The following is a 23509-nucleotide window of genomic DNA, read 5'->3' as shown; positions in this document are numbered from 1 at the left end:
ATGCTATTTTTCTTAATTCTCTTACCTCCAAAGCACAGAACAATAAATCACAAGGCAGGAATATATTTATTGTAAAACATAATATTATTTTGATGTTACAGTAAAGATACAGTTGAAGATGAGGAAATTACTTCAAATAAATGAGATTATCATCTCAAAATAGATTAATAAAAAATATCCAATGTCTCTCAAAGTCTTGCTGATTTCATAAATCATCTTAATGATACAAAGTTTATAAAAATGTATTGCTTTGAGCATAACTTCTTTATTTCTGTTAGTTCCTGATTTTATATGTACAGTCTGAACTATTTTATTATTCTGTCATTAATATTCAACTCACATATTTATTTACATACATTTGCTTATCAAATTAAAATGAATGGGGCATTCTAGGTACCTGAATATGCATATTTATCTTAATTGACCTTATCATTTTATAACTCAACCAGATTTGAATAATGCTTTAACTATAGATTAAATATGCATTGCATTAATAAATGTGATTATATTTAATGTAATGTTCTCAATTTGAGAAATTATTCATTGTTTGCATGCTGCCTCAATTTAACAGTAATTTCAGTTACCAAGCAGTTAAGTTTTAATTTTTGATGTCCAGATTATTCATCATGATTTCTCAATCTAGGTTCAAGGTCTAATATACAATGCTGTACTTTCATAATTTGTTCCTTTCTGGCATATTAGATTCAGCATTTTATTAAGGCCTCTTTATAGACTAAGCACGGAGAAGGCAATGGCACCCCACTCCAGTACTCTTGCCTGGAAAATCCCATGAACGGAGGAGCCTGGAAGGCTGCAGTCCATGGGGTTGTGAATAGTTGGACACGACTGAGCGACTTCAGTTTCACTTTTCACTTTCATGCATTGGAGAAGGAAATGGCAACCCACTCCAGTGTTCTTGCCTGGAGAATCCCAGGGACGGGGGAGCCTGGTGGGTTGCTGTCTATGGGGTCGCACAGAGTCGGACACGACTGAAGCGACTTAGTAGCAGCAGCAGCAGCATAGACTAAGCAAAAATTGGCAATCTTATAATCCAAAACATTTTTCTCAAATGTTTCCCATCTTATCAATCTTTTTGTTTTAAATGTATTATGATCAACTACATAGCATGATACACATTTATTTTCACAATTGGAGACAGAGTGTTGTGAGTTCTCTAAATGGCAATATTACTTTTTTGGAGGAAAATGAAAAGTAATACTGGTTTTCAAATGTATCCATTTTAGATGTGAAATTTCTTATTTGAACTAATTTCAGTATTTGGAGGATGCTTTAATTTACTAGAGTAACAGGAATAAAATGTATATTATCAGATAAAGACAATTTAATATTCCTCAGATATAACCAAAGCTTCAATAAAGCAACATCATTATGATGTTACATATCATCATTTTAATTTTCTAACCACAAATGTACCATATATATATATCAGCTGATGTTTATTCACTAAGTAGTGTCTGACTTTAAGACCCCATGGACTATATAGCCCACCAGGCTCCTCTGTCCATGGGATTTTCCAGGCAGGAATACTAGAGTGAGTTGCCATTTCCTACTCCAGATACGCATCAGCGGTAACATTAAAATATCTGCCTTAAGAAGGTAATTGTCACCCACTTCCCCAGCACTCCTTGTCTATTCATGTCAGCGTCCATAAGATATGTGTGGTCGATGATGTACTTTTCACGTGGCAATTTTATCAGGACTACAATATGAATACCTTATGATGATAATAACTGCCATTTCTATTCTATTTCAGCAGTACACATTCTCTATTACCTTACTGTTTGTCCTTCGTTTTCTAGAGTTGAATCTGAAGTTTCTCAACACAACATTTTTGCTTAAGACTAATGTTTGATTGTTGCCCAAAATATAAATGAAAATGAAAATATGAACATACACATACACAGCCTATAAGAAATTCATGTGAATTATGACTCAATCAGGATTAGGAATCAGTCTGAAAAATGGAAAAACTGAATTTTATTTTATTACATTTGCTTTATTTTATTACTCATGGTATCCAATAGAAATTAGATGGTAAACAGCATTATCCTTGTCAGAGTGCAAGATGTTGGTGACAATGAAGGGATTAGTGGACAACAAGGAATATATACAAGAAACTGGGTGAAAAGAGAAGACAGATAATGAGAAATTAGACTTATTAAAATCCATTTCATTTACTCCAGAGAACTGCGATAAATGTAAACTACACAAGTATGTTTCAAAAAAAGTAATACAATATTGAGATAAAGATATATACAGCAGGATATTACTTGGCCATAAAAAAGGAATTGAAATTGGGTCATTGTAGAGATGTGGATGGACCTAGAATCTGTAACACAGATTGAAGTAAGTCAGAAATAGAAAAACAAATATTGTATATTAATGCATGTGGAATATATAAAAATGGTACAGATGAACATACTTGCAGGGTAGGAATAGAGAAACAGATGTGGAGAATGGACAGCTGGACATGGTGGGGAGGGGAAGGGGAGGGTGGGATGAATTGGGAGATTAGTATTGACATATATACACTACCATGTGTAAAACAGAAAGCTGGTGGGATCCTGCTGTATAGCAGAGAAGGCTCAGCTCAGGGCTCTGTGATGACCTAGAGAGATGGGATGAGGGGAGGGTGGGAGGCTCAAGAGGGAGGGAATATATGTATACATATAGCTGATGCACTTTGTTGTACAGCAGAAACTAACACAACATTGCAAAGCAATTATATTTCAATTAAAAAAGACATATTCTAGTCCACATCATATTTAAGTTGTGAATTGGACATGAGACTTTCCATTAGACAACCTATCTCTCCATCCATAAAGTGAGAAAAACAATACTCATGAAGGACAGGTGAGAAGAATCAGGAGAGTTTGTGCTAAGAAAGACCATTTATCTGCTATCTTCTTTCAAATGTCTTGGATTGGAAAAAAGTTAGACTTTATGTTGGGAAGGTCAGATGTATTTAAAATACATTTAAAATGTAATATATAAAATATAAAATTGAGTTATTTATAATGGAATAGTAAAATATAGAGAAAGAGAAAAGGAGAGGGAGAGAAAAGATGGAGTAACTCTGATTGATGACTAAAACCTTTAAAAAGTAATGAAGAGTATATAATTTTTTCAGTACATTGACTTGTCCTTCTGGATTGAGATGCAGTGATACTAACTGAAGGACAAAAATCAAGGTTAACAATTTAAAAATGTGATATATGAATGTAATCGCAAAGAGAAGGTGCTGATAAGGCTATTGGTTCCTCAGCTGACACTCTTATCAGAAACTATGGAATTGCTACTGGATAGAAAGTCTGTAAAAGAACATGGGACTCAGTGAAGCAAACATACTTCTCTCCAATGTGGAAATAAAAGCCTATTCCTGATCCTGCACTTTCAGAATGAACTTTCTGAGGGGGAAAAAATTTTTCCCCATAAGTTACAAAGTTTAGCAGATCCTTTGATTTCAATGATCCCTTTATGATGGATAAACTGGAAGTGAAACGGCTGCTTCCTCAAGTTATGTTTCAAGGACTTGGAAGAAATATGGAATGTGATGCAGAAAGACTCAAATCTTGCACGTGAATTTTAAATTAACCCAATATTTATTTTTCCTAAATACTTTCAGGACTTAAGAAACAAAAATGTAAGAGAGCTTCACCTTGACATCAATCTCAAGAGAAATTAAAAAAAATTGTCCCTAGATATGAAAACCGCAGTTATCTAAACATCTTGAAGATACACAGGAAAACAAAAGTTCCAGATATTTATAGTGATCAGAAGGCATATTCCCTAAAGGATGAGCTTAGGCGTGTGGTGGAAAGAGCAGGAAACTTGAATTCCGAAAAACACAAAGGAAAGAAAATACACAGAAATCTCCACTCTTGAGTGAACATTATTAAAAGTAAAATAAAATTTCCCCAAACAACTTTCTTTCTTTTTCTTTTCACTTTTGATTCCCTAACTGCTAGAGGATACATCTGTACAGGTGTGAGCTCATGATATCGTGAGAAATAAAGACTCCTTTTTTGTTAGGAGAGTACGGCACATATCTAGATTGTATTTGTATTTTTTTTCTGAAATCTGACAGGAAATACCAACTTCCCAGTTGATTTATTCACACTCAAACCTATTTGGATTTTTTTTCTTGCTATTGGTGTAGTAGGTGAAGGTGAAGTCGCTCAGTCGTGTCTGACTCTTTGCGACCCCGTGGACCGTAGCCTACCAGGCTCCTCCATCCATGGGATTCTCCAGGCAAGAATACTGGAGTGGGTTGCCATTTCCTTCTCCAGGGGATCTTCCCGACCCAGGGATCGAACCCAGGTCTCCTGCATTGGAGGCAGACGCTTTAACCTCTGAGCCACCAGGGAAGCCCATTGGTGTAGTATATAATACCAATATCTTTGGCATAATGCATTGTGCACATAAAAGCATAATGCTCTCATTTTTACTATCATTCCTAATTCCAGGCCCTTTTCATTATCTTCCACATGACTACACCAATATCCTTGTAATAATCTCACTGATATTATCCTTGCTTCCTCCCTATTTAGCCTCCGCAATGCCACATGCCTAAAATTTCTAAAATATAAATCTGATTCAATCACTCTTGTACTTATAATCCTTAAATGACTCATAACCATCCACAGGGAAAATAATAACCTATTATAGAATATGGGACCTGCATGATCTGGCTTCTAATGCTTTCTTAGATGTATCTCCCAAGTCAATCCCTGAAAAACCTGATTTTACACTGACAAGAATCCCAACTACTTGGCCACTACAGCTCAAAGCATTTTCTCATATTGTCCTTTAGAATAGGAATTCTGTTCCTCCCCTTGAGCCTTCTGGCAACTCCTGCCAAATTTTAAAACCTCTGTGCACTATCACAGCCTCTGTGGATTTTTCTTCTCTTCCTCTTCAGGCAGAGTTACTGACCTCCTTTATGCATCTTCATAGACCCTGTGAACTGTGTTTTTCTTTTTACTGTGTAAGAGATTGGGACTTATACAGTATTGCATCCCAATCCAAAGCAAGTGGTTACTGCCCCAAATTTACTGATGAATCAACAAGTTAATGACTACATTTTTAGAATTATTTCTCCGTTGTTTGTGGTAAAGGAATAAAATTAACAGGATAAAATTGCTTTAATCATGTGCTGAAAGATTATTTAGCCCATTGAATGCCACAATGAACAGCTGGACATCCAGTCAGTAGTCATAAATTACTGAATAGCCTGGGCAAATCACTTTCTTTTTTTTTTTTTTTTTTCACCTATTTTTATTCTCTACATACCTTACCCACAAGCTTTTTTTTTCCCCCACAAAGACCTATAACATGTAAATCAACACATCTATAACTCTCACCTTTGGAATATGCTTTCTATCACTACTATCTAAATCTCAGAAGGATGTAAGACTTAAGTCACTCGACTGATACTTCCAGGGAAATGAGAGCTCAGAAGGGGGAAAAAAAAGTACAAGACAGCCAGGGCTGGCAAACTGAATATCTCATAAAGGGAGAAATCAAGTTTATATACCAGTTAATAGGAGACTAAAATATGCATATTAATATTTACAGAATTATAAAGAGGATAGGAGAAAAACTGAGGAATAAAAGTAATCAAGAGTAAGAATAAAAAAAAGCAATTGGAGATACTGGTAGAATGATCATGAAATGAACTCGCAAACTTAAAGTTCAGATCGTGACATTTTCCCAGTTTGGAAACTGTAAAAGTGAAGAGAAAAAGAGAATAGATGGGTAAGAGCCAACATCTATAATATAGCAAATGACTGAAGAGAAAATAAATAATGGTGTGTGGGACATATTTTTAGTAGTAATGACCAAGAATTTTCATAATTACAGAAGATAAAAGACATCATATGGAAAGAATCCATAGGGCCATGTAAGACATAGAAGAACAACTGCTTCATAGATTAAGAAAATTATAAAGGAGGAGAAAAAAAAAATCCCCTAAGAGAATTGCTACCACTTACAACATCAGGAATAGCTGCTGCTGCTGCTAAGTCGCTTCAGTCGTGTCCGACTCTGTGAGACCCCATAGACGGCAGCCCACCAGGCTCCCCCGTCCCTGGGATTCTCCAGACAAGAACACTGGAGTGGGTTGCCATTTCCTTCTCCAATGCATGAAAGTGAAAAGTGAAAGTGAAGTCGCTCAGTCGTGTCCGACTCTTAGCGACCCCATGGACTGCAGCCCACCAGGGTCCTCCGTCCATGGGATTTTCCAGGCAAGAGTACTGGAGTGGGGTGCCATTGCCTTATAAATTTTTGTTCTATAAAATGTTTCTCAGGGGTGATAAGACTGTAAACCAAAAAATAATTCAGGATTTCAGTATTCCCATCAAGAAATTGCTGCATATAAATTTACCTGAGATAACATCCTGCTCACCTGGGCAAACAGCTTCCTTATCTTTCTTATCAAGATTCTCCCCAGACCCCTCACTTGGCTAAATCTGTTTAGTCGATAAGTCATGCCTGACCCTTTGCGACTGCATGAACTGGTAGCCCACCAGGCTCTTCTGTCCATGAATTTCCCAGGCAAGCATCCTGGAGTGGGTTGCCATTTTCTTCTCCAGGGGATCTTCCTGACCCAGGGATCGAACCTGCATTTCCTGCATTGGCAGGAGGATTCTTTATTGCTGAGCCTCCAGGGAAGCTCTGGCTAAATCTACCAATCCTAAATTAGCAACATCACATATATTGCCCAATCTCCATCATTCTCCCATCTTGAAAGATCCACCTTAAATCCCTTGCATGCAGGACAGATCTCGATGGATATTCTTTCCAGCTGCTGGCCCCTCTGGTGGCGCTACAGAGCTATATCAATGTGATGTCCTTCCTACTGCTAAGAGTGATAATGAATTTATCCTTATTTTACTAGAAAATCATGATAATATTTTGGGAAATATCATTATAAAATGAATAAAGGATCAGATTAATATCAGACCTCTTAACAGCAAATTTGAAGGTTAGAATATAATGAGGTATTGACTGAAAAGTTGAGATGGAAAAAAGCCTCCCCTCTCAACATGAAGTTTGAAACTAGAATTCCATATCTTTTTAAAATTATTTAAATGCAGGAAGGAATAAAATTAGTCTCATGCATACCACCTTGGAAGATCGTTCACACAAAGACCATATTTGATCACAGGATGGCACTACAATATGTGGAAAGTATAGGTATAAAAAGAATGATTTCTATGGTTTAAGCAGTTGAATTTTTGTCTCCATTGCTCACTGATCTACATGCATGGCTTAGAAAAGGGTCTGGTACATAAAAAGTGTATAATGAATATTTACTGCAGGCATAAAATATCTATTAAACATCTGTATGTCAAATGTGCGTATTAAACATTGACAGCACCCTGGGAAATGAAAGTCAACATCCTTGAGAAACATGGCAAGAGTGGGGAGAGACGGAGATCTGCTTTCCGTAGGGTGATTGGGGGTGGCCTCTCTGTGACATGAAAGATGATAAAATGGCAGCTAAGCAACATTTAAAAGTGCAGAGAAGACCATTATGTTAAAATGATCTGAAAGTGGGAAAACAGTGAAGCAGGGAAAGCATGATGCATTCTAGGATGTAGAAGAGGGAGAGCTTGTCAAAAGAGTACTGCATGTAAGGGAGAGAGTGGAGGCAATGAGTCTATAACCAGGAAATGCAGGGCAAAGATTTGGGAATGTATTCAAAACATAGTAAGTTCTTGAATGGCCTTGAGCTGGGAACGTATATAATCCAAGTTATGCTTTTAATGGTTACTTAGGCTGCTGATTGATTTGGAAACAAGAGTTCAACCTCTGGGTTGAGGAGATCCCCTGGGGAAGGAAACAGCACCCACTCCAGTATTCTTGCCTGGGAAATCCCATGGACAGAAGAGCCTGGTGGGCTACAGTCCACAGAGTTGCAAGAGTCAGACACAGCTTAGTGACTAAACCACCACCAAGAGTGCAAACCGAGAGACCATCTGCCAATAGACCGAGTGAGTGCCATTCCACAGTCTACATCATAAGGAGGAAACATGGAACTCTAGGATTAATAATGCAAAACTTGGGGACTTCCCTGGTGGTCTTGTGGTTAAGATTTTGCCTTCCAACACAGAGGGCATGGGTTTGATCCCTGGTCAGGGAGCTAAGACCCCACATGCCTTGTGGCCAAAAAATAAAAGCAGAAAAAATATTGTAACAAATTCAATAAAGACTTTAAAAATGGTCCACATCAAAAAAAAAAAAAATCTTTAAAAAAAGAATGCAAAATTCAGACTGATGGTGGAATGTAGGTGAAGATTTAAGAGTCTGTTCATATTTTATTGAGCAAAGAGGGATAAGATGGAGATCTACTTTTGGTAGGGTGGTCGGGGTGGTTTATTAATATTTTATTAGCTCTGATTTAATATATTTGAGGTAATCTTTCTCTAATCCTTTCCCATATCCTTATTTTTCATACCTTTGCAGAATGTGAAGATTTTAAGGATATACCATTTTGTACCAAGAATGAATGTATATATATTGCTACTACAACACCAGAAACACTTTTACTACTTTCATTGTGTCAAAGGTGTCACTAATTGTCCTGTTGACAACGAAAGCATAATTTGCTGTAAAAGAAGCAATATTAAGAAGAAATGTGGAGGGAAGGCGATACATATTACAAGCAAGTAGTTTACCAGATTACACCAAGAAAGACAAAATAACCTGGTTTCAAAAACGACATATTCAAGAGCAAAATTTATTCAAAAGTCACCCAGAACAATCAGATCCTGTAGTCTATAGCCAACATTCAGTTTCTGACATTGTGTGTGTACACAGATGCATATGTATGAACACTAACTATGGTAACAGTGAGTCCTTTGACCAGAGGAGAAAGAAATAAATCTTGTAATCATAGCAAAAGTAATATAAAAGGCTTAAATCTATATGTATGCAATAGAATTTCTGATAAATATATGACTCTTAAATGTAAAAAAATACCAATTAGATTATTGCAGAAGTAAAGACGTCACAGGGCTTAGATGTTATTGCTGGTGATGCTGGCGGTGGTAGTGGCGGAGGTAGCAATGTGTGTGAGCGAGAGAGAAGTAATTCAATACATATTTCATAAAAGCATATCATTAGGGAAGCATTAAAAATAAGGGCAGGAAATGGAATGATAATAAGCAATGTTGAGACAGTTAAAAGTTTTGGAAATAATTATTTTGGAACACCATGAGAATGGTTGAATTGCATTTAAAAGTCGAATATTGAAACAAAATGATGGGAAAGCATCAATAAATGTTAGTCAATCCTTTCAGTGGGGAAGAATTTTCTAAGCAAAAAATAGTGGAGAAATGACTATGAGGAAGACTCATGGTATGCATACACAGAATTCAAAAATTCTTAGTATTAAAACATAATGTAGAAAATTAAAAGATAAAATAACTAGGAGAATTATTAAAACTAAATACGACTGAGAAGAGGTTATTAAATAGAAAAGAAAAATCACTAAGAGTCAGAGAACAAAAAGAACAGCTTCTTCCAAGAATAGAAAATATACCTGGAAGATATCATTTGAAAGTGCATTCTACTTTACTGACCTCTATAACTATGAAGTCTACCAGTAAGACAGACACATTGCATGCCAAATGTGATCATATTATATATAAAAGAATGACCAGGACCAGAAAGGATATAATGAAAATATTTCTCTTGTTAAATTGCTGGTGATAGTTGAAAGTGGAAAGGAACTGGAAAAATGTATATTGGTCTTTTGAAAGGTTCAAGCCCTTTACCCCATGAATATCTCTCCCAGGAATCTATCTTAGAGCTGTATTTTATAAAGCAGGTGATGATGTATGCACAAAAGGAAAAATAACTCTTACATATTGTTGAGAAAAACTGGAGAGACTTCAAGACTTAAAAACCAGTCATTGTCAGCTCATCAATTAAGAGCTAAATATCTACTTAATAAAAAGTGTGCCACTTAAATAAAATAATATGATTAGAAATTAATATTATGCAAAATAAGCATATTAAGATCTTTGCTAACCATGGAAAAATTTTTGAACACAGTAAAATTAATATCTACACTAAGGATAAAACCTATGAGAAGGTGGTAACTATTAATACACTCATAATTAAGAAAGGTCACTGATGGGTAACTGAATGATTTCTGTTCTTGCCTAAATTTTCTAAGTTTTTGATAAGGAGAACACAATATATTTTACTAAAAAAAACAGCCTCTTAATCAAAAAGAAATTTTAGTTTATAAAATAAAAAATCAGCTGTCCTTGATAACTAGCAGAACTCTCAAGTTTAAAAGGTATTTGACTTGTTTTTCATGACTCCAAAAGCTAGAACAAAGAGGAATGGGTAGAGATGATAAAGAAAACACTTTCTTCTCATCTAAGGGGTGATCTATTAACAGTAATATTTCTTGTCAAGGATTAAATGTTTCTCTTAGAGACTAGTAAACTCTGTTGCTGAGAGTATTCAAGGGTGAAAGAGACAACTCAAAGGGAAAAGCTGGAGAGAGAATTCCAGAACTAAACAGATACTTAACTTGGATAATCTTTAATGACTGTAGCGATTAGACTCTGACGCTATTAGTCTCTGCTTTTGTCGTTGTCTCTGACAATGAGCCATGTAACTTTAGACACATTGCTAACATTGCCATTCTTCCTATTCCTCTCTTAAAGTTATAATAAATCATCTTCATACATTCATTTTCTTGTTTATCACTAAATCGTGTCCCACTGTTTTGCGACCCCACAGACTATAGCCCACCAGGCTTCTCTGTCCATGAAATTTTCCAGGCAAGAATACTGGAGTGGATTGACATGTCCTCCTCCAAGGGATCTTTCTGACCCAGGGATCAAACCCATGTCTTCTGTATTGCAGGTAGATTCATTTTCATTATAGGGAACTGGAATGCAAAAGTAGGAAGTCAAGAAACACCTGGAGTAACAGGCAAATTTGGCCTTGAAATACAGAATGAAGCAGGGCAAAGACTAATAGAGTTTTGCCAAGAAAATGCACTGGTCATAACAAACACCCTCTTCCAACAACACAACAGAAGACTCTATACATGGACATCATCAGATGGTCAACACCGAAATCAGATTGATTATATTCTTTGCAGCCAAAGTTGGAGAAGCTCTATACAGTCAACAAAAACAAGACCAGGAGCTGACTGTGGCTCAGACCATGAACTCCTTATTGCCAAATTCAGACTTAAATTGAAGAAAGTAGGGAAAACCACTAGACCATTCATGTATGACCTAAATCAAATCCCTTATGATTATACAGTGGAAGTGAGAAATAGATTTAAGGGCCTAGATCTGATAGATAGAGTGCCTGATGAGCTATGGAATGAGGTTCAAGACATTGTACAGGAGACAAGGATCAAGACCATCCCCATGGAAAAGAAATGCAAAAAAGCAAAATGGCTATCTGGGGAGGCCTTACAAATAGCTGTGAAAAGAAGAGAAGTGAAAAGTAAAGGAGAAAAGGAACGATATAAGCATCTGAATGCAGAGTTCCAAAGAACTCTCATTCCAAGAAGAGATAAGAAAGCCTTCCTCAGCGATCAATGCAAAGAAATAGAGGAAAACAACAGAATGGGAAAGACTAGAGATCTCTTCAAGAAAATTAGAGATACCAAAGGAACATTTCATGCAAAGATGGGCTCGATAAAGGACAGAAATGGTATGGACCTAACAGAAGCAGAAGATATTAAGAAGAGATGGCAAGAATACACAGAAGAACTGTACAAAAAAGATCCTCACGACCCAGATAATCACAATGGTGTGATCACTGACCTAGAGCCAGACATCCTGGAATATGAAGTCAAGTGAGCCTTAGAAAGCATCACTACGAACAAAGCTAGTGGAGGTGATGGAATTCCAGTTGAGCTGTTCCAGGTCCTGAAAGATAATGCTATGAAAGTGCTGCACTCAATATGCCAGCAAATGTGGAAAACTCAGCAGTGGACACAGGACTGGAAAAGGTCAGTTTTCATTTCAATCCAAAAGAAAGGCAATGCCAAAGAATGCTCAAACTACCGCACAATTGCACTCATCTCACACGCTAGTAAAGTAATGCTCAAAATTCTCCAAGCCAGGCTTCAGCAATATGTGAACCGTGAACTTCCTGATGTTCAAGCTGGTTTTAGAAAAGGCAGAGGAACCAGAGATCAAATTGCCAACATCCACTGGATCATGGAAAGAGAGTTCCAGAAAAGCATCTATTTCTGCTTTATTGACTATGCCAAAGCCTTTGACTGTGTGGATCACAATAAACTGTGGAAAATTCTTTAAGAGATGGGAATACCAGACCACCTGATCTGCCTCTTGAGAAATTTGTATGCAGGTCAGGAAGCAACAGTTAGAACTGGACATGGAACAACAGGCTGGTTCCAAATAGGAAAAGGAGTACGTCAAGGCTGTATATTGTCACCCTGTTTATTTAACTTCTATGCAGAGTACATCATGAGAAACACTGGACTGGAAGAAACACAAGCTGGAATCAAGATTGTCGGGAGAAATATCAATAACCTCAGATATGCAGATGACACCACCCTTATGGCAGAAAGTGAAGAGGAACTGAAAAGCCTCTTGATGAAAGTGAAAGTGGAGAATGAAAAAGTTGGCTTAAAACTCAACATTCAGAAAACAAAGATCATGGCATCCGGTCCCATCACTTCATGGGAAATAGATGGGGAAAGAGTGGAAACAGTGTCAGACTTTATTTTTGGGGGCTCCAAAATCACTACAGATGGTGACTGCAGCCATGAAATTAAAAGGCACTTACTCCTTGGAAGGAAAGTTATGACCATCCTAGATAGCATATTCAAAAGCAGAGACATTACTTTGCCAACAAAGGTCCGTCTAGTCAAGGCTATGGTTTTTCCTGTGGTCATGTATGGATGTGAGAGTTGGACTGTGAAGAAGGCTGAGCGCCAAAGAATTGATGCTTTTGAACTGTGGTGTTGGAGAAGACTCTTGAGAGGCCCTTGGACTGCAAGGAGATCTAACCAGTCCATTCTGAAGGAGATCAGCCCTGGGATTTCTTTGGAAGGAATGATGCTAAAGCTGAAACTCCGGTACTTTGGCCACCTCATGCGAAGAGTTGACTCATTGGAAAAGACTCTGATGCTGGGAGGGATTGGGGGCAAGAGGAGAAGGGGACGACAGAGGATGAGATGGCTGGATGGCATCACTGACTCGATGGATGTGAGTCTGAGTGAACTCCAGGAGTTGGTGATGGACAGGGAGGCCTGGCGTGCTGTGATTCATGGGGTTGCAAAGAGTTGGACACGACTGAGTGACTGATCTGATCTGATCTGATCGTTGCCACTGAGCCACCAGGGAAAACCTTCATGTTTTCATAAAGCTTGACTTAAATTTTTACAATACTGGGTTATTTGTATTCAGTTTTGTTATATGACTTTTTGCTCTTAGTTACAGAAAGGGTGTCTCTTCATTATATACAGATGAGGTTTCCAAAAAAATTGTTTCCAAATGTATTAGCTGTTTAGATAAACACAACTGTCAGAATTACTGACATTTATGATAGCTATGAAGAGAAATTAGCTTTTTGAAGATAGAACATGGTTTTCAGAAATTTCCATTGTCATCTTCACTCTAAATATTTATTATGAAGATAATTTAGGTGTTTCTATTTCTAAAAAGTACAATTTTATTAATAAAACTAAAATATATATTTTTGCTTGGATAGTGAAGATATATATGTAGTTTTACCATCATGGTGGAATTAAGCAGAAGGTTTTTATTAGAGGTATAATTTTAAAAATTCACACATTTATCTTTTTTTGTTTTAGTTGTAAATAAGACAGTCTACATCAGTTTCTTTTCTCCTAAATGGTAGTTACTATGTGACATTCATTTCTCATATAGCCTTTATTTGAAGCATTTGGAGGAAATATAAAAGTAGTAAACAGGGTTCCCTGTACTTATTGATTATATAATTTGTTTTATCTAGCATTATCAAAAGAGCTCTTTAGCATTGGGGGGACAAAACTGGACTCCCGTGTAATCACTAATATACAGTAATTAATTTTTTTTATGTTTAGAGGTTTAATTCATGAATGTTTCTCAATCCATTATTCTCTATATCCCTAAAACAACCTGTCCTGCTATTAAAAAGGAAAAGACAGGGTAGTTTGTTCTGTTTCACCAATTTTCAGTGACTGGAGATAGCGTGCTGAGCCCAGTAGTAAGGTCCTGAAGCTAATTCATTTATATGAGTCCACTGCAGTTTCAGGCAAGGAGTCACCTTTGGTGAAGCAAGGCCTTCTCCTCTATTTGAAGGTACATTCTTTAAAAGAAGGTATTCAGACTGAGTGAGAGTGACAGTGAGCAACCTCATCTACCAACTTGACCCTGAAGACAAACTAGTTAACTGGGATGTGTCTGTTTCATGTCTGCTTCGTGTCTCCCAGAAATCTTGACCACTCAGTGTGGGCTCCATTCTTCAGCAAAAGATTTATTGAGGCTTATTCTATAGCAGACCAGGACTATCTTGAGGGTTGAGGATAAAATGTCAAATAAAACACAATCCCAGTGGGTGAACTTTTATACAAATTATATCTCGCTATAGCTGTTAAAACAGCAGCAAGAATTCTCTGACCTCAGGGAGGACACTGTCTAGTAGAGGAGAAGTTTTGTTAATCAGTTCAGTTCAGTTCAGTCGCTCAGTCGTGTCTGACTCTTTGTGACCCTGTGAATCGCAGCACGCCAGGCCTCCCTGCCCATCACCAACTCCTGGAGTTCACCCAAACCCATGTCCGTTGAGTCAGTGATGCCATCCAACCATCTCATCCTCTGTTGTCCCCTTCTCCTCCTGCCCCCAATCCCTCCCAGCATCAGAGTCTTTTCCAATGAGTCAACTCTTTGCATGAGGTGGCCAAAGTACTGGAGTTTCAGCTTCAGCATCATTTCTTCCAAAGAACACCCGGGGCTGATCTCCTTTAGAATGGACTGGTTGGATCTCCTTGCAGTCCAAGGGACTCTCAAGAGTCTTCTCCAACACCACAGTTGAAAAGCATCAATTCTTCGGCGCTCAGCTTTCTTTATAGTCCAACTCTCACATCCATACATGACCTAGACAGCATATTAAAAAGCAGAGACATTACTTTGTCAACAAAGGTCCATCTAGTGAAGGTTATGGTTTTTCCAGTGGTCATGTATGGATGTGAGAGTTTTGTTAATAATCAGTAATAAATACCACATGGCGAGTTCTCCAGTAGAGATTGGTAAAGTGTTTCTTGGGGATTCCAAAGAGAAAACCATTGATTGTACCTGGAGGGAGAGAAATGCTTGCTATGGAAGTATTTAACTATGAGTAGATGTTGCCCAGGGCTTCCCAGGTGGCTCAGTGGTAAAGAATCTGCCTGACAATGCAAGGGATGCAGGAGACATGGGTTCAATCCCTGGGTCGGGAAGATCCCCCAGAGGAGGAAATGGAAACCCACTCCAGTATTCTTGCGGGGAATGTCCCACAGACAGAGGAGCCTGGTGGTGTACAGCCCACGGGGTCGCAAAGAGTCAAACACGACTGAGTGACTGAGCGTGCACCAGGTGTCTCCTCAGTGACTAGTGGAAGCAAGGAATTCCAGGAAGAGGAAGCAGAGATCTTAAAAGGAATGGGGATGAGAAAGAGCTCCTGATTCTATGCTAGTTTCTGTTTCTAGGATACTTGTCATTGTTCAGAAGCAGTTAGACTTTTTACACAATGGCTCTCCTATTACGCCTTTTAGAATGTGGGTTATGCCAATTATGTTCTAAATTACTCTGTGATCTTTATTATTCCCTACCAAATACTGAACTTTTCAATGATTGTACAAATTTGGGAATATGAAAGAACTATACCAAATCACAGGAAAAGATACATTTCTGTGTCTCAGAAAAAACTGTCAACTTCTGCTAGAGCACACAGCCACTCAGTGTTGCATCCAGAGGATGCAGCCAAAGGGTGAGCAATCGAACCTGGTGGTTTCGGTGAGCAGTCAGCCAGACATGGTAAACACCTCAGGCTAAATTCTATTCCACATGCCCAAGCAATCTTTGGTCTAGGCAGATGGGAGCAAAAATTCCATTAGGGCAGCTACTTAATGAGGCCGGTCCCTCCATGTCCCTAGAAATTTGTTCTTACATTATAGTCTAGACCCCCAAAGATTGAGTCTATTTTAAAACTGTTCCTTGTAACAACAAAAACAACACTTACAGAACTAGGCACTGTATGCTAGGCACTGTCCTAAATTTTACTTGTATGAACTCAATTCTCAGGAAACCCCCTTGGGGCAATCTCTATTATTAGTGACCCATAGGATGTTTAGTGAGATAACTAACTTGACAAGGTCACAGGGGTTTTTATAAGTGTGTTCCCTACTCTGAGTCCAATTTTCTTTATCCCCTATTACACATTTTGCTATTCTCTCTGTTAATGAATGGCCATTATGTTTCCCAGTGACTGGGTTTTATCATGTTGTCTAATTTTCCAGCGATTGCCTTATCTGTAGTTGGTCTCCTAACTCTGAACCTCAGATTCCTCATTACTGGCTGTCAGAGAATCCTTTTGACTCTTCAACAACACTGCTGGACCTCGCCTAAACATCAGTCCCTAAGATCTTAGGCAGATTGACTCTTGGCTGCCATATTAACCTATACTCAACGTAATGGAATTTTATTTGTCATTCCCCCACTGGCTCTTCTCTTTGGAGAATATTTTCAGGCTGTAAATAACTTCTAAAAAGACCCACGGCAAGTCAGAGTCCCCTCATCTCCTCCTCCCCACTCTCCAGTCACAGCATCTCAAATAATCTGGGTCAATTCGCTATGAAGGCAGCTCGGAAAAGAGAACATAATTTAGTCCTTTGCTCCTGTGAGATGTAGCAATTAGTAAATAATTAAGTGTGGGTTTCACTCCCAATGTTAAATTAAGCCCAAAAGGTTAAAGCTCAGTAGAATTGTGCTGCAAGGCAACGCTGACTTTCTTTGCTGTTTCTGGATGGTAATTCAGATTGAATAACATCCTAAAAGCGCTATACAGTTAACAGAAAAGCAGAAGGCATAAATATTATAAAAGGCAATCTTTTCCTTTTGTCTTGAACTTTAAAATCTTTCACTCAATCTTTTCATGTCCTTTCAATTTACCAAGTGAGTTTATTTCTACGCTGAACTCAAACATCAATTATGCAGAGTAAAAACAAATTAGTTTTTTTAAAACCAGACTGCTTAGAATACTCTTCATAAAAGTTCATTATGCACAAGGAATTCAGCATCTCCTAAATACCTCTAACAAGTATAGTAATTACCATAGCAACTTAGAAGTTGACATTTATTTGGCAAAGCAACTTTTCACAGGTTATTTGGTTATTGTCCAAATGTATGATAGATTTGCCTTCCAGAGAATTCTGTTATTCTGTACTGTCATTCGCCCTATGACACTGTGATCTTTTTTTTTTTTTTTTTAGCAATATAAAGCTAAATCATGATGTTTAAATACTCATCCTAGAAGTTTATCTTCTCAGTATATTGGCATCGAATGATTTAAGACCGCATTTAAAAACAGCTTTTATCAGCAGACATATTAGTACATTCTTCCAAATTCACTGAGCTCTATGTCTTTGGAAATTTAACAGATATGATAAGATTATTTATGTAAGTGGTATAGTTTATTTTCCATCAAGTCTTCATTTAAACTTTAACTAAATGAAGCTAATTCTCTTTAAGTCAAAGTTCTCTTGTTATTCTAAGAGTTGGCCTAAACTAATTTAAGGAACTGATTTAAGAAATGAGTAAGAGCTATGGTTTATTTCATAGAATTCTCCATTCTGACTGGCTCCATTACAAACAGCTCTTAGATCTTTGCTAATTTTCTCTGCTTCCTGGGGACCCAGCTGCCTTAAGGAAATTGAGGAATTAAACTACCAACATCTACTCTAACAATATGATCCCACATCACCTCAGATAAAACAGTTTATTAGTTTTGTAAACATCTGCTGGTTTATTAAAATTATCATGAAAGTAAAGCTGGAAGTTGATATTTTAGTTGTCAGTTTACCATTCAAAATTGCAATCCCCCAGTGCCATGATATTAAAAACCTCATAGGTGCTTTGTATGCATTAGTGGACTATTTGGATGAAAAACTAAAAAAAAAAAAAATTATCTATCAAATATTTTGTCTACGGAGTATGAGAAATTGGAATACATATAAATTTTATTTTTCTTAAACCAGATGTTTGACATATTGTAATTACAGCATTCTGCCAATGAAACCAACATTATTTGGAAGTAAAATAATCATTATTATTCAAATTCTATGACTTTTTTGTATGAATTTTAATGAAGATTAGATATACTAGAAATATATTTTAGTCAATAATTATTTTAGATCTCCTCTTTAAATGTTATATAATGGATGACTATAGCAAATACCATCTTAACAGGAGATAACTTTCATTATCAATACTTAATCAATGCTGTATTTGGGGTATTTAGCAATAGCATAGAGTTTAACTTGATCTTTGATAAATTTCTGCAAAAATCATCTGATTTCTCTAGGTGATAATTTTTGAAAAATTTCTGTATATGAGGGTTAATTTTATTTGTCAACTTGGCTGGAATGCCCAAATATCTGGTTAAACTTTTCTAGGTATGTCTATGGGGTGTTTCCAGAATAGATTAGCATTTAAAATAATGGATGGAGTGAAGCAGACTACCATCCCTAATGTGGGTGGGCTCTCAGTCTTTTGAGAGCCTGAATAGAGAACAAAAAGGTAGAGGAGGACTGAATTCTCTTTCTGCCTAACTGCTGAGTTGAGACATTGGTCTCCTGATACTGGACTGGGACTGTGTTCCTGGCTCTTAAGGCCTTCAGACTGAGACTGGAATTTATGCCACCAGCTGCCTTAGTTCTCGGGTTGACAGATGACAGACTGTGGTACTTCTTATCCTCCATAACTGTGTGAGTCAATTCCTTATGATATATATCATTTCAATCTATGTATGTGTGTGTGTATCTATCTATCTAGGCATGCTCAGTTGAGTCTGACTCTTTGTGACCCCATGGCCTGTAGCCCTCTGGGCTCCTCTGTCCATGGGATTTTCCAGGCAAGAATACTGGAGTGGCTTGCTGTTTCCTTCTCCAGGGGGTCTTCCTGATCCAGGGATCGAATCTGCATCTCCTGTGTCTCCTGCATTGGCAAGCAGATTCCCTACCACTGAGCCACCAAAGCGACTGCCGATCATCTGTCATCTATCTATCCATCTCTGTTTCTCCTATTGATTCTGTTTCTCTGCTGCTGCTGCTAAGTCGCTCCAGTCATGTCTGACTCTGTGCGACCCCATAGATGGCAGCCCACCAGGCTCCTCTGTCCCTGGGATTCTCCAGGCAAGAATGCTGGAGTGGGTTGCCATTTCTTTCTCCAATGCATGAAAGTGAAAAGTGAAAGTGAAGTCTGTTTCTCTCAGTCAGTCAGTCAGTTCAGTGGCACAGTCGTGTCTGACTCTTTGCGACCCCATGAATTGCAGCACATCAGGCCTCCCCATCCATCACCAACTGCCGGAGTCTCTCCAAACCCATGTTCATTGAGTCGGTGATGCCATCCAGCCATCTCATCCTCTGTCGTCCCCTTCGTCTCCTGCCCCCAATCCCTCCCAGCGTCAGAGTCTTTTCCAATGAGTCAACTCTTTGCATGAGGTGGCCAAAGGGAATCCCAATACCCTGCACTTTCAGCTGCCTCTTCTTTTGTCAAATTTAGAACTCCTTTTGAGTGTCTGTAGTTTGCACTTTTAAAAAACATAAGATTTATACTCAGCAACAGCTAGTTTGTACCCCAGTACTATGCCTTCAACCAGTGTGGGGTCTACACATAATAACCTACCTCGGAGTTATGTTTTCTCACGTGTGAAATCAAGATAGCACTGACTCTCAGAATCCTGTGTTAAAAATATAAGATAAAATATATTAAGCTTGAATGGTGCTTGAATTCTAGAAGATACACAATAAATGCCTACTCAGTTTCAGCCTTGACCATACCGTACACTGTAATACAGTAACTAAATTTCACAACCCAGAAAGTTTTGGTCTGAGAGAACTCAGGTGATTTTACACATCTTATAAGAATAAAACACTAGAGCCTTAGTACTCCTGTTTCTAAACTGACAATAGAAGGTGTGTTGGTTTAGGAGCCTAACAATTGGGTTTTGTAGTCTCCTGCCACTTACCCTTAGGGTAGTTATCTCCTCTCCTGGGAGACTCTGTCTGGTAGATAATGATGCCCACATGCTGGGTTGTTGCTATGCAAATGTGGCTCAATGTACAAAAGTGGCTGATACATGGATATTCATTGGATGGTGATCATCTTTAGTTTCCTTGAATTTCTAACTGGCAACATTTCTAGATGTAAACTCATGAAAATAATTTGTCAATATAGGTTAAAATTGAGCTTAAATTTCTATAAATTTAAGACACATGTAAACTAGCACACATATTCCATGATACATGTATACAGAATGTAATAGCCACTATATAGTTTTTTATGCAAGAAATATTTAAATTAACTTTATAAAATTAACCTCCAGACTATAAGAGACATTGATTAACTAAGTTCAAAGTTTATGAGAGGACCGAGTTTTAATAATCTACTACAGATGCTTACTCCTTGGAAGGAAAGTTATGAACCTAGATAACATATTGAAAAGTAGAGACATTACTTTGCCAACAAAGGTCTGTCTAGTCAAGGCTATGGTTTTTCCAGTGGTCATGTATGGATGTGAGAGTTGGACTGTGAAGAAAGCTGAGTGCTGAAGAATTGATGCTTTTGAACTGTGGTGTTGGAGAAGACTCTTGAGAGTCCCTTGGACTGCAAGGAGATCCAACCAGTCCATTCTAAAGGAGATCAGCCCTGGGATTTCTTTGGAAGGAATGATGCTAAAGCTGAAACTCCAGTACTTTGGCCACCTCACGTGAAGAGTTGACTCATTGGAAAAGACTCTGATGCTGGGAGGGACTGGGGGCAGGAGGAAAAGGGGACGACAGAGAATGGCTGGATGGCATCACTGACTCGATGGACGTGAGTCTGAGTGAACTCCGGGAGTTGGTGATGGACAGGGAGGCCTGGCGTGCTGTAGTTCATGGGGTGACAAAGAGTCGGACACGACTGAGCGACTGATCTGATCTGATCTGATCTGATCATCCAATGCATTTAATATTTATCTGTCAGCTTCAGTTTTATAAGATTGGGAAAGTATAACTATGTCATAAAAATAATGGAAATGTGGATGAATAACTGATATTAGAAGTAGTCTCCAAGATGCAACATCTACAGGTGGGTAGACAGATTTAAGAGCTATCAAGATAAAATGCATTGCATTTGTAAAGAAATGCATTTTAACTAATTATTTAGTATATGAATAAAACAGAGTGAACAGGACACTAAATAAGAATAATTACTATAATATGAACCAATATAAATCATAAAAATGATGATACAACACAAAATTATCATTGAACATTGATACTCTGGACTTTGTCATGTAAATTCCCATGAATTTTGTAAGTCTATATTTCAAGTAAAAAATTCAACAATAAGAGCGCTTCCCTTCCATTTAATGGCTTGATTTTTCTAAGCTAAAAAGAGAGTTGTAGAGTACAGAGAATTCCCTTAACTTCTCTTATTGTTAATATATTGTTTAGTTCAGCCACCATCTTTTTAAAGAAAATAAAAATTTTCCATATTTTAAATTCATTAATAGAGAAATAAATACTAATATATCATATGTATAATAATAAGTGAGTATACCATACTTCAACTAATCAAGTATTTTATCACCTTTTGACAAGAAATAATTGGAAGAATATTTATCTAAGAATGAAGTCAGTCAGCATCTCATTTGTCCCATAAATAAGACAAGATGCCCTAAGTGTGGCAACATATTTTATTGTTACTGTAGAGAGAAACATAAAAATTGTTCAAAATTGTTTTTCTAGGATGAGGAACATAGCTCCATACTGGCAAATATTTTAAAAGTGAGCATATCACTTCTCTAGCAAAGGATCAAGGTAAGCTAGCCTGAAAAATAGTTTAAAATTCCTCACCAAATAGCCCCAGTGAATGCAAAGATCATAGTAGATGATCACCCTTTACTCCACCCTGCTGGAAAGACAAGTAGAAGCCATAACTGTGCAGCAGTAAATGACCTCCTTAAACTGAATTGTAAGGTGATCACTTATATATAAAATGAAACTTGTTATGGGTTCTTGTGAGGTAAGAAAACAAAAAACATTGTTTAAATAAAGGATAAACATGAATATTTCAGTCCAATAACTTATAATGGGATATAATAAACAAGTCAGATACTCAGAACAGTCAGTCATTCGTCCTTTCATTTTTTCATCCATGGAAACTTTATCAAACCTTTACAGTCTTTGGGTGTTAAATTAAGAATTTAAAAATACAACAATGTGGCTCTTCCTTTTAGAAAACTTGCATTTTTAAATAGTCAGAAAACTAATGTATCAGGTATGATCTCATAAGTGCAAAAATATATTTAGAAAGATTTATAGATACTTGGGAAACTTCACAGAAAGGCAATATTTGAACTGCATTTTGAAGAAGGAAGGATGTGTCAGGTAGGGAAAATATGGGTCATATTAGGAAGATGGAAGTCACAAAAGGATGGAATTATAAAAAGTCCACATATAGGGCTGGTGGCCCTGATAGCAAAGAATCTGTGTGCATTGCAGGAGACCTGGGTTCAATCCCTGGATCAGGAAGATCCCTTGGAGAAAGGAATGGCAACCCACTCCAGTATTCTTGCCTACAGCATTCCATGGACAGAGGAGCCTGGCAGACTATACTCCATGGGGTCGCAAAGAGTCAAACATGACTGAATAACACTTTCACTTTTTTTCACTTTGCCAATGTACTTAGAAGATGGCTCAATAGAAGTTCTGGAATCACATAAAAACCAAGGAAGATACAGTCAAATAGATTAAGTCATTCATTTTTAAAATGTTGCAGAATGCTTAACCTATGCTACAAAATAGATATAAAATGCTTCTACTAGTTTCTTTAACTTTTTATTTTGAAATTATTTTAGACTTACGGAAGAGTTGCAAGGAGAGTACAGAGAATTCCCTTAACTTCTTTTAATGTTAATATCTTATACAAGCATGGTCTTTTATAAAAAATACCATTAACTGAACTGCAGACTTGATTAGACATTCGCCATCTTCTTTTAATAAGAATAAGTAATATTCTTATTCTCTTCTAGGATCCATCCCAGAATACCACGCTGCATTTAGTCATCATATCTCCTTAACCCAGTTGGTGACAGTCTCTCAATTTTTGTCTTTCATGAGCTTGACTTTTGAGGAACACTGAGCAGGTATTTTGTAGACTATTCCTCAGTCTAGGCTTGCCTGCTTTTCGTTAAGATTAGTCTGAAGTTAGGCTTTGGGGAAAGACTG

The sequence above is a fragment of the Bubalus kerabau genome, chromosome 12 (genome assembly GCF_029407905.1).
Source record: "Bubalus kerabau isolate K-KA32 ecotype Philippines breed swamp buffalo chromosome 12, PCC_UOA_SB_1v2, whole genome shotgun sequence".
Classification (NCBI taxonomy): Eukaryota; Metazoa; Chordata; class Mammalia; order Artiodactyla; family Bovidae; genus Bubalus; species Bubalus kerabau.
This window is presented reverse-complemented; position numbering follows the sequence as displayed.